This window comes from Apium graveolens, chromosome 4 (assembly GCF_009905375.1).
Source record: "Apium graveolens cultivar Ventura chromosome 4, ASM990537v1, whole genome shotgun sequence".
NCBI classification, from domain to species: domain Eukaryota; kingdom Viridiplantae; phylum Streptophyta; class Magnoliopsida; order Apiales; family Apiaceae; genus Apium; species Apium graveolens.
In genome coordinates this window covers 138,623,726-138,641,160 of record NC_133650.1, presented here as the reverse complement: position 1 = coordinate 138,641,160, position 17,435 = coordinate 138,623,726, and the positions used below count along the sequence as shown (strand labels likewise).

The 17,435-nt window shown below is 35.4% G+C and overlaps 1 long non-coding RNA gene and 1 pseudogene across 1 annotated transcript; both read right to left on the bottom strand.

The window, feature by feature from the left end:
* Positions 1 to 1,749: 1,749 nt before the first annotated feature.
* LOC141716910 (uncharacterized) lies at positions 1,750 to 5,442 on the bottom strand. The gene is made up of 2 exons (XR_012573429.1): positions 5,032 to 5,442; positions 1,750 to 2,049 (listed from the first exon to the last, which is right to left on the bottom strand). It is a non-coding gene; the product is annotated as an uncharacterized LOC141716910 (long non-coding RNA).
* Positions 5,443 to 7,398: 1,956 nt separating this feature from the next.
* On the bottom strand, positions 7,399 to 8,957 carry LOC141720255 (uncharacterized; annotated as a pseudogene).
* Positions 8,958 to 17,435: the final 8,478 nt, after the last annotated feature.

Here is a 17,435-nt window from a genome sequence, read left to right as displayed (position 1 = left end):
TCGCTAAATCTTTAAATAAATTGATCATAGCTGTTGAATAAAAATAAAACAATATTCAATAACTAACGATAAATAGGTATTCTAAATTGAATTGAATATCCTACACTTTTAATTATTTAAACCAAAAAGAAGTAGGTATTGTAAACTGAATAAAATAATAATAAAAAAGTCATAATATTTTTTTTTCAAATTCTGGATAATATATTTTGGACAAAATTTTTAAACCATCATTGAATTAAATTTCATTTTGTGAGCTTCACATGGGATGTAAAATCGTCAAAATCGGATTTAGAGAATTCAAGGATAGAGCAGAATTAAAATCAAATGAAAATCGGTAATTTTAAGCTATAAAATTTATTTATTTTAAGTTTTTAATAATATGATTTAGTTAAAGTTTTTATTTCGAAAATTACCAAATCGACAAACCCAAAAATCGCCTCATTCGAAACACTCATCTTTTGTTCTAATTTGATGATTCTAGAACTTAATAGTGTTGTTTCATTGATCTCTTTCTCGATTTTAAGCCTCAAATCAAGGTTTTAAAGTTCCACTCGGCAATCTTCATTCAACGATGGCGACTTAAACTCTCCGATGATGGTTTCAGGCAGGCAATGGCGGTTATAGGAACTACAGATGAAGGAAAATCTCATGATGGTATCAGCTCGTCCAAACGGTGGCAACTCGGTGTACCAACTCGGCACGTCAAACGAATCAGACTTAATTTTGAGTTGAGATGACTGTTATCTTTATTTTTGTGGATAAGTCTTATGTGAATATAACCATGAGTTCAAGTATTGCTTGGCGCGTGCGCACACTTATATATATATATATATACATACACACTACATATTTATTGCCCTAAGCCGGAGGATTTTACGGAAACAGTCTATCTGTTCTTCGGAGTAGGGACATTGTATGCGTACATCTTACCCCTTTCAGCTCTAAACTCTATATACCGAGTATGTTTGATTGAGTACCGCTGCCAGCTCTAAACTGTATATACCGAGTATGTTTGATTGATCGATTGATTGATTCTTATTATATAACACATAACAGGGATCTTATTATAAATTTTTGTTGTTATATGATCCTTGTATTAGGAATTAAACATGGACGTTAGATTTTTCTATATATATGCATAGATGTATAATTATTATTAAATAAATAAATTTCGCATCTTAAAGATTGTAATTCAGTCTATAGTAAAAAAATTATATAATATTACAAAAATCCGTGCATCGCACGATATCTAAGCTATTAAAAAATTATGTGAACAATACTAATTAAATTTTATAGTTTTCTAAACTTAATAAGATTTTAAACGAGTATAATTTCATACTTTTTAAGACATAATGGAATGATAGAAAAACACAAAACTAAATGTTGCAGTATATTATTTTATGTATGAAGAGTCATACCACTACAAGGAATATGCCCATTTGCGACGGAATTTTTACACTGCAAATCGTCGCAATTGGGTCAATTGCGCACATTTTTTTCCGTCGCAAGTTTTCCGTCACAAATGGTCATATTTCTTGTAGTGTAGTGAAACTTTGTTGCTGTGCGTGGAATTTTAAAGATCTGGTGTACTGCAAATACAAAAGAGTATCTTGTTGATGTCAATGGAAATGAATAATTACACTGACTCACATGACTATAGTAGAATTAAACATTTTAGTCATGGACGAAGGTTAAATGCATATAGCGTGGGCGATAACAATAAACAAGTTAAATATAAAAACGAAAGACAATGGAAAGTACTGTAGTTTTCTAGTAATGAAAATTACCTAGCTAACTTGTATGTTATTCTTTTACCCTTACATGGCTGTAAAGCTGCATCAGGGTATAATGTATGTCAACTCTGACGCTCCCATAGTGCAACCCGCAATTATATGCTAAAGTATCAGAAAGCACTATGTAACGTCTGGATTCTTTTTTTTATAAACTTTGCTTTTAGGCCAATTATCTGATACTCATTTTCCTCATCTGCGTTGAGAATAGAGATATCTCTACGCGTGGACGATGCAGGTAGTTGTTCCCAAATGCAAGCTGCGTTTTACAAAAAAAAAAGCATCGGAATAACAAAAGTATGCAATTTATTATTTGGAATCTTTCTTTCTTTCAGTCCGCTAGCCTAGCATCTTCTAATTATTCTTTACTCGCACATGTTAATTCACCAATAGGCATGCGCTAGCAGCCAGCTTGATCCAACGTTACAATTTACAATTTATAGTGGTTGGGTGCTCTTTGCTAGCTAGCGGTATTCGAGCATCACCCAACTTTGCCATATAATAAAAAAAATATTATATTTTAAAATTTATCTTTTTCGTATCATTTTTAGTCTTTAAAAAATACATTAATGGTTGGCAACTCAAAATATTGACTTCATGTTGGGCAATGAAACCTAAATAAAAGATAAAGTACATTGTAACAAGAATTAGATAGAAAACAGAATATGTGCCCAAATGTAATAAAATAGGAAAGCCCAATAAGTGCTTCCCTATAAATACCTTGTACCCCTTTACCTAAAAGGTGGTTGGATAACCAGAGATTAAATAAGAGAGAATGACCTATTTATAAGTTCATAGATTATCTTTGATCATTTCGGGTTACATATTCATTGATTATCTTTTAATTAGTATCCGATAATAACAAACTCATCGTTTGGCGCAAGAAAGTGCTCATTAATTAATCATTCACCCAACAAACAATATTCTGCAGGGAGGGGGAAAAGACAAATCAAGTTATCAACGATAAATCGACAGGTAAAGTCTCGCAAAAAGGAGACCATGAATGACAGGCCCCTCGTTTCTACGCCCTCGTTGTTTATTTCCTCAAAAAGATTTAACCAACAAGAGTCGATAAAAAAGGCCGGCAATCTCCGAGCCAGTTACTGGATATCGTCGACCCAAACGCGACACAAGACTAAGAGTAACTACTACATCTGGAGGGAAAATCCTCTTAAGCGACATACTGCTACACCTGGACAGAATTCAATACCTAAAAGCTCAACGAGAAGCTGAGTTTGGAGAGAGTGTTGTCGATGATGAACAATGGACATTACTCGATGAGGAGTCCAGACGATTATAAAATCGCTTGGACAAAAAAAGAGAAATTCGTCGATTATAGCTCGAACAAATGAGAAAACATCAACACCGTTGTTCTTTAGCGACGATGTCACACAGGACATCTACCAGGATGACACCTTGTACGACGAGGATTACCAATACGAGGACGAAGTATCAGCAGAGTCCACTTACTCATAAGCTCGTCGTTCAAAAAATAATGCACTCTTTAATGATAATTCATTTCAAACAACAAACTCTCAGTCTATAGATCTTGATGCCATAACGCGCTTACCAGGAAGAAGTGGTAATCCTCCGAGAAAATATCATTAGTCAATCTAAATTTGGTCTGACAAAAGAAATCCCACTCATGAGAGCTATCGAAAATGCTATAATAGATAGAACTTTAAAAACCCCAGCACTCAATCATTTCGATGGCTCCAAGGATCCCTCTGCATTCCCAAACACTTTCAATGGGAGAATGGCTTTTTGTGGCCATTTAGAAATAACATGATGCCAGTTTTTCTCCACATGTCTCCAAGGGATAGCTCTCCAATGATATAACAATCTCTCCTCTTGCTCTATCGAGACTCATGGGAAACTCTCAAAGGCTAAATTTTAATCGAGATTCTCTAGTAATTTTAGAGGGGCAGATAACAGCCTCGCTCATGACGATTAGACAAGGTCATGAAGAATCTCTTCGCAAGTTCTTAGACTGATTTCGCGAAGGAATGGCTCAAGTTCCTAATCTCGTAAAAGAATTGGTTTTTAACTATCTCGCCACAGGAATAAATAAACAACGACACACGACGCTCTTGGAAGAATTTTAAAAAAACCCGATCACTATAAGAAGCATTCCAACTTGTCGAATATTGAATCACTCTTCAAGTGGCCGTGGGTAGCATTTAGATTCCACGACAATCGACATCTCGACTTTTTGAACGACGCCGGGACTATAGCCCTCAATCTCCTAAGCGAGATTCTCAAAATGACTCGCTATAAGTCTAGATAAAAGGAACGAGATTTCCAACCTTCTGATAAACGAGATCGATCTTGTCAACCTCGACAGGGAAAATATTCACAAAACTCAACATAGAAAAAGCAATAATATTGGAAATTCTCAAAATTGAACCTGAATATAGACCTCCTAGACCAATGAAAGCGGGACGTCCCCTAAGCACAAGATATTGTGACTATCATAAGGACAAAAGTCACACTATAGAGCAATACTGTTAGCTTAGTAATTTGATAGAAATCCGGATCAAGCGAGGACAGTTCGTCCATTTCATAGAAAAGCCGGATCAAGCGAGTGTCATCGGGATGATGATCGTTTAATCGATGCAAGATTCAGATGATATTCCTCTGGTGGAACATCAAACAATGCAAAAAAAATCATATGTAAGGGAGGTTCTCAATATTAATCCAGAAATAGCAAAGCAGCCTAGACATAATCCTTCGACTGCCATATCATTCTCTGATGAGGATTATCGTCCAGGGTTGCTAGAAGATCATCAAGACGCGTTAGTGATAACAACCAAAGTTAGCACGAACATAATTAATAAAATCCTTGTCGATAATGGAAGCTCCATTGACATATTGTATCACCATGCCTTTTATCGCATGGACCTAGAAGAAAGAAGACTGGAGAACATTCAAAATTCACTCTACGGATTCACGAGAAATGAGGTCGAAGTTATGGGTATTTTTAATCTCCCGATCCTGTTTAGATCCATGCCATGCCAAATATGGAAAATCATTAAATTTCATGTTGTCAGTGCGGCTTCAAGCTATAACGCTATCCTGGGACGAACAAAAATAGCAGCCTTTAAAGAAATAACATCTATCACTCGTTTAAAAATGGAGTTTCCTATATAATTTGTATTAGAGAGGTAACAGGTGACCATGCGATGGTGAGGCAATGTTATTTGACTACTGCTATTCCAACGAAGCAAAAAACTCTCGACACCATTTAGGTCATTCATATGGATCCTCGTGACATCACCGACACACAAAGAGATCTCACATACTCACCTATGGAAGAAAATTCTGATATCGAAGTATTCCTAGGCGATAAAGAGAAAACAACGAGAATAAAAAAAGTCCGAGGACCCTATTCGACAAGATATCATAAATTTGGTACGAGAGTTCTCCGATATTTTTGCATGGAAACCGACTAATATGCCGAGAATCTCAGAAATCATAGCAAGGCACTCGCTTCATATCAAAGAAAATGCACATGTGGTTTGTCAAAAATGACGAGTCTTTTCTGAAAAATAAAGCAGCCATCGACATTGAGATAGAAAAGCTAGTTGAAGCCTCATTTATTGAACAGGTTAAATTTCCGACATGGATATCCAATATAGTTTTGGTCAAGAAGAGTAACGTTTTATCCTCTCCCCAATATTGACAATTGATAGATTTTACCGCAGACCACGAGTAACTTTCATTTATGGACGCATTCTCAAGTTACAACTAAATCAAAATGGATGTCAAAGATTTTAAAAAGATAGCATTCATCACTCATTAGGGAGTCTGCAACTTTAAAAATATGCCATTTGGTCTCACTAATGTTGGTGCAACATTTCAGCAAAAAATGGATACGATCTTCGGCGCACAAATCGATCGAAACATGCAAGTCTACATCGATGACATGATAATAAAATCTTGTAAAGCCATAAAGCATGTGGATGATCTCTGAGAAACCTTCACCAATGTGAGACTCCATGTGATGCGGTTAAACCTGTCCAAATGTTCATTTGGACTCACATTAGGAAAATTTCTTGGTTTCCTTATCACTCAACGAGGAATTGAAGCATATCCATCCACAATCAATGCCATTCTGAACATGGACAGGACATGACAAAAACTATCAGTGAATCACAAAAACTAACGGGCTTTATAGCTGCCTTGTGGTGATTTTTACCTCAATCGTCAAACCCTTGCCTAACATTCTTTAATGTTATCAAAAATGCATCCAGGTCATCCAAGTTGGATTAAAATGAAGAATGTTAGATAAGATTTCAAGGCCTTAAAGACATTCTCATGAATCCTCTTATACTGACTACACCTCTCCCTCGAGAAACCCTCAAGATATACCTCTCAGCTTGCGACAACACGGTAGCAGCCGTCCTTGTGAAATATGAGAATCATCAGACTCTTCAGTTTATTACATTAGTCATGCTTTGTGAGATGTCGAGATAAAATATCCTCAAGTGGAAAAGCTTGTGTACTCCCTCGTTATAGCTAGCAGGAAACTATGTCACTACTTCCTGGGTTGAGAGATATCGGTCATGACTAATCAACTGTTGAAATTGATACTTCACAAACCCAACATGACTGGAAGATTGGAAGCATGGAAAATTAAATTTAGCCAATTCCATATTGAATATCGACCTCGCATAGCTGTCAAAGTCCAAGTACTTTGAGACTTTGTTGCAGAATGCTAATTCTCCAAAACCACTTTCACTAGTGAGATGGAGCCGACGAGGCCATAGGCTCTTTTTGTCGATGGATCCTCAATAGCTGACTCGGGTGAGGCCGACGTTATTCTATTCAGCTCAAGAGGATTCAAAATCCAACAGACAGTAAAATTCAAATTCCTGGTTACAAATCATGTGGCAAAATATGAGGCTTTGATATCCGAGTTGAAGCTAGCAATAGGTGTGGAAGTCAAAATCGTAGATATTATAGCCTACTCCTAACTGGTGGTAAAACGGATAACAGGGGAGTTTAAAGCGCACAATGATAAAATGATGTCATATCTTCATAAGGCTCGAGAACTATTGAAAATGTTCACAACATGGAAGATCATCAATGTAGATCCAAGTGAAAATAACTGGGCAGACTCGATGGCAAAGTTGGCCTCGTCAAATGTTATCCCTTTCTATGAACCAGTATACATGAACGAGCTAGACTCACTACTGGAAAAACGTCAATAGACATCGGTTCTGGACCGATGTAAAAAATTTTAAAAACCGATGTCTAGGTGGGTGTAGAGAAAAGTCTCTGTTTTTTACATCGGTTTCAGACTGATGTGAAAGAGTACATAACACATCGTTCCTAACTAAAAACCGATATATTATGCATACTAAGACATCAGTTAGTAACCGATGGGTTAAACACATACTCAGACATCATTTGGTAATCGATGTAAAAAACAAAAAACGATGTCAGTTAACATATGCAACAATGCTTCTATAGATGGAAATGATGTATTAAACGTACTAAGACATCAGTGAGTAACCGATGTCTGTGATTACATATTTAATTATTATATATACACATATATATGCACCAAAAATATCAAAAAGAAAAACAAGCAGAATCAATCACATATAAAAAACCAAAACTTTGATTATCATTATCAAACTTATCTGCGTTAAGAACTTATTAAGAGGTTCAAGGGTAACAGTTACATATCACACCAACATATTAATACTAGTAAAACACCCCCCTTCCCTTCTCTGTTCCCTCGGTATGAATATCTCATTTCTTACTTTCTTCTCACTTCTTTTTTCCCTTTGGAAAGTTCCCAGAAACTGCAAGAATGCCATACAAATAGGAAATATTAAAATTTCTCCGGGTTTACATGAAATCATCTTCGAGTTCTAGCAAGGACTTCTGGGTTGAAGCAATCTCTTTGTTAGATGTCATCCGTTAGCGACCATCAAATTCTTGTAGCTCCTAACCTCTGCCTGTCTCTCCTTTTCAAGACTCTCTATCTCCTCCCTTCGTTTCTGTGAAAACAATTTGAAGGAAATGAATGAAATAAAATTAGAACATGCATAGATAGTAGTTCAAAACACATAGATTTTGTACATAACATGACATGTCAGAATGACTGCTTCAATTATTAAAAGGATGGGAGACAGTACATCACACCTATCTTTCAATTAAAATAATAGACTCACCTTATCTCTCAGCTGCAGTTTCCTTTCTGCTCGTTCTGCTGCATTAACCGCCTCACGCTCAGCTGAGATTTAAGATACAACATAAATATTTCACAGGTAACCAACTTGTAAAAGAAAAGTTACAAATGGAAAACAACAGAAGAAGTAAGCAACACGTATAAATTTAATATAACCTTATGAAGATTCTAGAACCTCTCCATTCCTTGAACATACATGCCAAAAGAAATTTTCATCTGATATAGAAAATAGACTAGAAGCATACCTTTCAAATCAGGTGTCCTTTCCACTTTTGTCTTGTTCAATCTATTCACAAACTCATTAAGGCGCTTCTCCACTCTCACAGTGCGTACCTGAATGTATAATAATCATGAAGGAAATGCAGAAATAAAATTAAAATTCATGTTTAAGCCAAAATGAACAGAAATTTCAGCAGCAGTGGCCTACTATACCCCTAATAAAAGAAAAATTCAGTGGTACTAGCATAATGCCTCAACATTATCTGCGTTAAGAACTTGAGTTAATGTTATTTGATTGCATATGTGTTAGGTACTGCAACTTCGAGATGGACTATAGAGAAGGTCCCTGGTACATGATTTAATGATATTGATCTAGTTTTAGAGATACTGTTACAGTTCATAAACAAATAATATATGACTGTGTTTTAAATCACAGTATAATGAGAATGGAGTAGGAAGGACATAAAGATCAGGGAATTAGGAAGTTAGAAACATAGAGTATGAAAAGTTGGGTATGAGAAAATGAAATGGCAAAACTCTAATGTCAAACAACTAAAAAGTTGCTCTTTAATTAATCTCTTATTAACCTCATTGATCATTTCCATTCTGATTTTTCTAGATGCCAAGTCCTTGACCACTACAAGGCCACTTGCAACAGGCTTTCCAGTCATGTAGATATATCAGTGATTAGTTGCCCCTAAATCAAAAACCATAACTTAAATAATGTTTCAAGAAAAATATAAGTAACTTACTTAATTGTGCTCTTTGACGAATTTACCGAGATAATTTATCAAGGCAAAACACGCTCCACCATGAAGCTTCCCTCTGTATCTAAGTATGCCGATAAAAATAATGGATATCATGAAGAAAATACATATTACATGAATTAGTTAATAGATCTCAACAAAACTTACCTTACCTATGTATATTGCCTTGGCTGCAAGGCCAGCATGCTCATGTGGTATTTGGACATCAATTGCAAGTTAAATCCTGGAAAGTCTTAAACATTAACTACAGTGAAGTTTTATATCAAGAGAGACCAAAAAGAATGATAATAATTCATACCCCAGTTGGGTTTTACCAATTCCTGGAACTCCGCCTATTAGGATCATGAGTACAATATTAGCATGAATTCATCATAACGGCACAATAAAAAAATATATAAATTAAATGTATGCGGTTCTATATTGGATTAACCTTCTCCAATCCAACACACATACACACATATGAGGAAGTAAAATTACCAGCGGTGTCCTGCTTGTTCTTCACCTGAACATGACATCTGATCCCCTTGTTTGTCTTTGCCAAGTCCTGCTCCTTCGAAGAAGTGGGAGCACGAGGAATATCATTTCAACCAATCCTTTATGAAACTTTGAGCGACTCCTTTAGTGCCCACATCGTAATAAATCCAAAAGTGAGACAACAATGAGAAAACACATGTATAGAATGATATCAACTTCTATTCAGCAATGAAGAATAATATAAACGACATGAAAATTCTTTGGGGACTTTTATCAAACAGGCAATGTACAATTTATATGTTTACTAGTAAAAAAAAGTCAGACACCCCACGACCACCAAATATAGAGTAAATTGCGGTTTGGACACAACCCCAGAATTAATCCTAAACAGCTCTAGTCGGGTCTAATCGCTCAGTGTCAGAATCAACTAATCTGTAAAACAGGTTCAATCATTAAAACCCAAAATTTTAATTTTTGAAACAAGATTTGAAAAATACTTACTAATTTAAGAAGATTAAAGGGAGATAACATTACAATCGACCTCGCTAAAGCTTTTTCTACAAAAGTTGAGTGTTTTAATTAAAAGAAAAATAAACGGTTCGAACTCATTAGGTTTCGACATTGGGGGTTTAAAAGTTAGGGTTTGAATCAGGGGTTTGGAGTTTTGGGTTTCAATTTAGGTTCAAATTAGGGTTCTTGAGAGGTGAGATTTTGATAAGTAGTGTGAGATTGTGAGAAGAGAAAGAGTGGAATGAAAGCTGTTGGTGCAGAGATGAAGAAGCGGGAGGAAATAAAATTGTCTGAAGAAGGGAATGAAAAATAAATGGGGTAAAAGTATTAAGAAAGTGAGGAAATTGGTGGAAAGAGAGAAAAACGTGTTTTTTTTATCTTTTTTAAAAGACAGTTAAGACATCGGTTTTAAGTAAAACTGATGTCTAAAAATTAATTTAACATCAATTCTTATAAAACCGATGTAAAAGATCCATTTAATATTGGTCACCAATGCAACTGATGTTAAATGGGTGATGTCTATTGACTATTTTCTTGTAGTGACTCCCCATTTATTGACATACCTAAAGTACACGAGGTATCGACACTAGAGGATTAGCGGAAACCCTTCCTTGATTTCATTTTTCATAACAAAATCCAGACTCAAAGAGCGAAGCAAGGTCTCTTGAATTAAAGACCAAAATTATTGTGTTAATGATCAAATCCTTTATCGAAGGGCCGTCATAGTACCTCTCATTCGTTGCCTCGATCCTTAGGAGGCTTCCTTGGCCATGGTGGTCGAGGTCCACATAGGAATATGTGGTTACCACCTATGAGGGAAAAACCTGGATTTCATAATAATGAGGCAAGATTTCTACTGGCCGACAACGAGAAAAGATTTCGAAGAGTATGTTCATAAATACTGAGCGTGTCAGTTACACTCACGTGTGTCTCATAAACCCACGACACCTCTAATGTCGATGATTAACTCATGTCCCTTCTTTAAGTGGGGAATTGATATCGTTGGACCGTTTCCTCGGTCAACGGCCAAGCACAATATATTGTTGCCACAATCGATTATGCCACAAAGTGGGCAGAAGCAAAACCATTGTAAAAGATCAGGGAGAGCGACATGATCAAATTTGTTATGGAGTTTATAATGTCCTGATTTGAAATACCATGAATTATTGTCACAGACAATAACACCTAGTTCGTGGGGGAAAAGTTTGAATCTACTATGAAGGAACTTCACATCCAGCACTTGAAAGCCTCAATAGCGTATCCCCAAGCCAATGGGCAAGTGGAAGTTACAAACAAAACAATACTTCAAGGCCTGAAAAAGTGGATTGCAGAGATCCCTCACTATTGGGTGGATGAGCTTCCCAACGTCGTATGGAAGTACATGATAACCCCACGAACTTCGATAGGAGAAACATATTTTAAAATGGCATATGGGGTTGAAGCACCAATTCTAATCGAGGTCTCTTTATTTTCCCCGCGAGTGGAAACATTCTATAAAATCTTCAGCATTGAGGGACTTGATGAGCATGCATTTTATCTTAATATTAATGAATATTAATATTTTATTATCGTTATCAAGGAGATATAATAAAGGAAGGCTTGTAGTTAAAAAAATCAGATTCTGAGTTTAATTAGATTAAAAATCGGATTTTATGGGCCAGCTGCGCAATGTACACTGTTTGGGCCATATTTGGAGTTCTAGAAGTCCTATTCTGACGATTCAACAGCCTACGGAAAGCTTATGAGAAGATCTTTGATTCAGAATTGGTCTTGAATTAATATTCCAGCCGAATCATCCCAGAATCAGAACCCAAAAGTCAACCACGAATTTCATTTCCTGGAATTCAATTCTAATTGGAAAATCTCCTTGCATTTGCTTTAATTTATTAAAAAGACTATTATTATATTATTAGATTGGAGAGACCAGACCTCATATAGAGAAGATAGATAAGAGACAAATAGCCGCACAAGGAGGATGAGAAAAATCCATCAATAGAGAAGAATTCAGGCATTGAAGGCATTCAACTGGCTTTATTTTCTCTAATCTTTTTTTATCTCTTCCTATGAATTTATGTTGGTTATCTTGAGATTATTTTGATATTTTAATTATGAACAAAATTTATATTAGTTAGGATTTTTATGGAACCCTAGTATGGGATTGTTGGTATTTTCACAAGAACTACTATATGCAGTTCGCAATTTATTCATTCAAATGGATATTATGATACATACTTGCTATTGTCTGATCAACTCTTGTAGATTAACGAGTTAATTATAATACTAAGAGGGTTATAGTTAATTGACACAATACTTGAATGGTGCATGCTTATATCTTTTGATTGTAATATTGTTACAGGATAAACATATATTGTGACCATGCATAACTCTGTGAATTGGTGCTTAATTAAATTATGAAGAATAAATTGGCATAAACATATGTTAGTTTATTTTATAGGAATTATACCGTAGTGATTTTGAGAGGAACCTACAACCATTGAATTCTAGCTAGTAAGTACAACCATTGAATTCTAGCTAGTGAGTTGTGATCTTGCTATAATATTACATTGCTTTATTACCGACATTAACATATTAAGTGGGAGTAATTATCTTGACTCATCTTTTCGTATCTGAAATTATCCATATCTCTTTGCTAGTATAGTATTAATTTGTTAACTTAGCTTTAAATAATTAGTTTAGTTAGAAAATACCCAAAATTAGTTCTTGTGTTCTATAACCTAGTTGTTTGATATTATTTGCGATTTACAAAAATATATAGTCCTTTAAAAATGAACTCTGGTTTTCACTACTATATTACTTATTTGTGATTGCGTACACTTGCACATCAGTATTTTACGCAACAGGACTCAAGTTCCATAAAGATCTACTCGAAGAGACTCGCAATGAGGCAAACCTCCGTGTCCAGACACAACAGGCGAAGACTACTAGATACTTCAATCAAAAGGTCAAGAATCGAGGGTTTCAACTTAAAATCATGGTGTTAAGGGAGGCAGCAGCCTCACAGCCAATAATAACGGGAAAGTTCAAGGCCTCGTGAGAAGGTCCATATAAAATTTTAAAGGTTGTGAGTGCAAGCACATATGAATTGTCTCATCTCAATGGTGACCCAGTGAAGAACACATAGAACGCCATGCTCTTAAGAAAGTTTTACTAGTGAAACCTCGCTAATCATTGAAGATAACTCTCCATCTCACTCAAAAACTCAATTTAGATGTAAAGGGGTCGATATGAGGCTCCCATCTAGATTTTCATTTAAATTATTCAATAACATTATCTTCAGTAGTGAAAACTCTTCTTTACATTTTTGCTATTAAATTCTTACTCAGCTTTTTTAATTCAAAAAACCATATACTTGTAGAAAAATATGACTACTTAACAACTTTTAACCATTACAGATGACAAACCGCCAAAAGTAGAACAAATGGACAAAACAAAAAATATAAATAAATTTTTTCCGAACACTTAGAGAAATTTATGACATATTTACGCAACTAGATACACAAAACCTTCGCAGAAATTTCTAAAACATGACTTCAATCTCGACAACAAGGAAAAGAAACATTTTTCTTCTTCACAACATTGCAAACAGAGGCAAATGAGATGTTTTTTCTATAATGTTAGATATTGAATACAACACAAGGGGTGGTGAATGTGTTTTGGATATTTTAGCCTTTTTCAAACTATTTTGAATGGTGAACAAGGCAGATTACTTTGTAGAGATATTGTGTTTAACAGAAATAATGAAGTATGCACGACAAACACAGTATTTTCAAAACTGACTTAACTTTGTATTAAAATTAAGTACGTCTTGCAACAAATTTCTGGGTTCTTTTTTAAGTAAAGAACTAAGCTTCTATCTCGAGAGAGTTACAAGAAAATCTAGATCTATTTGTTACTCCTAAAACAAAGGACTAATGTTTAATTTATAGATTAGTAAATACAGGTTTACACAACATGCAATAAGATGTATTAAACCCTACTTTAAGTTATATCTAAAGCATTCCAAATCTGGCTTAGTGAATCTTTTCAAATTATGGAGGTCTGTGACTTTCCTTTATCAGTTAATCTTGGCCTTTGATCTTGCACTCTTCAGGATGCTTTTGTAGACTTTTCAATCTAAGTGTTAAGATCGTTTGTTGATTGATAATCTTGAATATTTAAATGGTCTACATTCTGTACTTGAGGTTCATATCGAGATCTCCAGTTAGTTGTATAGAGATATGACCTCTCGATAAGTATAATGGCTTATCGAGACCTCTGAGTTCTCTATAAGTGAACTTGGCTTGTTGAGGTCTCCAAAACTCTGCATGTAGAAATGACTTGTCGATATCTCTGAGATCTCTATAAGCATTTTGACTTGTCGATATCTCTGAAATTTCTAATGAGAAATTGACTTGTCGATATCTCCAATATTCTTATCTTCATTTTTACTTGTCGATATCTTTGAGTATTCTATATGCAAAATGACTTGTTGATATCTTAGAGATCTCTATATACATTTTGACTTGTAGATATCTCTGAGATCTCTAATAAGAGATTGACTTGTCGATATCTCCAATCTTCATATCTTCATTTGACTTGTCGATATCTCTGGGACTTCTCTATAAGTCAATTTGGACTTCTCGATAAGTAATTCTGGAATTCTCGAATGACTTCTCTATATGACTTGATCCGTGACTTGTACATATCTTGACTTAGAACATTTTTCCTAAAACATATTTATTCAACTCCAAGATTCTTCACCTTTTCTCTGAGGCACGATCTTATTGATCTTCTTCCAGAGTTTATTCTTAGGCTTGCGACTGTTCACATAAAAATACTCCAATATGATCTTTAACATTTTTACAGACTCAAGTAATACAATACAAAATACAGATTTAGACTATCATACAACTAAATCTTAGGTTTGTGTTATTCCCAGTGGACTAACAATGAGATTTACAGAAGGGGGGTTGAATGTAAATCTCAAAACTTTTTCAAGTTTTGAGTAGTTTCTAAGGCTAAGTCTTTTGGTGAACAAATGTGTGTGAATTGCTTGAAGCTAATACAGACATATATATATACAAACACAAATGTAAAGAACACAAAGAACTTAAAAACTTTTCTGGTGGATTTGTTGTTCCACCAGAGATGTGTTATTTCAGAAAATCTGTGATTCAAAGAATTAAATCACAGCTGCTTCCTAGTACAAACTAGATGATTTTCTTTCTGGATATTTCTAAACAGCTCAGGAAAATTCTTATCTAATTACTAGCTGCTACTTGGTTTTTATATCACCAAGTTTATAAGTGAAGACAAAACTGTAAAATACAATTAAAAAGATTCTTCACATGTTTCTTCTTCATTTCTCTATCAAATGCAATTTAGACTTGGCTGTAGATCTTTGAATACTTCCTTGTTTACATCAGAATGGAAATGCTGCATTTTCTTGATTCCTCCTAGAGGCTTCCACATTCCAGTTTGTCTCTGTCAACCCATGTGCCTCTGTCAGCTTGTGAATTGTCACTATCAACTGCTAATGAACTAAGCATCCGTTGAAGCTTTCATCCGTTGATGCCTTATCCGTTGAGGCTTTATCCGTTAAAGTTTTATCCGTTGATGCATTATCAATTGAAGTCTTTATCCGTTGAAGCACTCATCCGTTGATGGATATTATCCGTTGAAGCATTAGAGACATCCGTTGAAGCTTTGTTTCTTATCCGTTGAAGGTCTTCAATATCAGTTGATACTTCTTCACTTATACAAAATTACAAGGCATGAAATATTTACAATTAGCCCTCCTATTTGCATATCCACTAGTAGTCAACATGACTGATAATTTCCTACAACATCTAAGAATTACAACTTGAATCCAGAGAATGAAATGTGCTACAATACTAAACTTATTGCTAAGTAAAGCTACTCCTTCAACGGATAGCCAAGATGGTCTTATCCGTTGAGGCTACAAACACTAGATTTCTACTTAAGTGTTTTGTTTAACTTATCATCAAACTAATACACATATTCCTAACAATCTCCCCCTATTTATGTCTACTTAGAACTGTAGGCATAAATTTGGGTTTAGCTTGATGATAACAAAACACTTGACAAATATATAAACTGTAATAAAGCAGAAATTCAAAAGTGCTACAGAAATGTGTATGCTGAGATGGAATTGAAGAATTACATTGTTTGCAAGGGTGCTCCTTTAGCCTGAGCAGATTAGTTTCTTTTCCTTTGATTCCTTGTTTTCTTTCCTAGCCTCCTGTCATTCTCCTCTATTTGAAGTTGAAGTTGTCTGTAGAATTCAGCTTCATCTTCTTCATTGATGTCCAACTTAGATTGCATATCCTTGAGAGTTTCATTACTGGCAATCTTGAGCTGATCTTCAATTCTGAAGAATCTTCTGACTCCTTTGTTGTCTCTGAACTCCATCAATAGATGAGGTGAATTGTGAACTGTAATTCCTCTTTCTTGAATGAGTAATGTTCTAGGCAAGGCATTGGGCTCCCTCCAAGTTTTCCTTATGTTGGCAATATTGTTGAGAATCTCAGTCTTGGCAGTCCTGGTAAAGCCAGAATCCCTTTGTATGGCTGAGTAGAATCTAATCAAGGTAGAGTAGCCTTCATTCAGAATTCTGTAAAGAGGCCAAGTTCTTTCCCCACTTCCTTTGTATTTGAACACTAGTCTTTCTGGTAGCTGTCTGTAGGCAGCTATTCCCCTTACTTCCTCCAGCTCATCCAGATAGAGTTCAATGTCTGAAAATTCTTTTATGTCACAGATGTGAACATAATCATCCTTAGAGGCTTAAGTCTTAGGCTTAGGCTTCTGTGTGAATTTGATTCAGGCTTTAGAGGGTGTTGATTTGATTCTTCTTTTCTGCTTCTTTGATGGTGGAGAAGAGGTTAAGAAGGTGGGCAATTTGATGGTGTCCCAATTAATTGGTTCCTCCTTAGGAATGATTGTTTCACCATGAATGTTCATGAAGGGGTCAGGCACAATGGGTTTAGGAATAGAAGGTAGTGGTTTGGATTTTGATTGGGTTTCTTCAGTCTCATCTACCATCTTTCTCTTTGCATTGGCCTTTGTTCTGTTCCCTTTCTGCCATTCTTCTCTTTCCTTACTACTCTCTTCCATATCAGTATCAACCATGTCCCCCATAGCTTCATCTTCATTTTTGTCTTTCATTTCTTTCTGTTCTTCAGCCTGACTTGACTTTAGCTGTTTTTTAAGCTTTGCTTGTGCTCTTTTGTCAGCCTTTAGCTGTTTGGCTTCTTCCTTTAACCTTCTGGTTTCTTCCCTCTTGGCTATTGAGAATTTGGGATGTCCTTGTATCACACATATGCTCTTTCCCTCTCTGAAGATAATAGCCATGTTCCTCCTTACAGCCACATCCATGGTCTCTTTGAGCTTTGTGATACTTCTACCCAAAAGCTTGTCCTCATCAGCCTTTGGAAGAGGAAAATCCACTTCTTT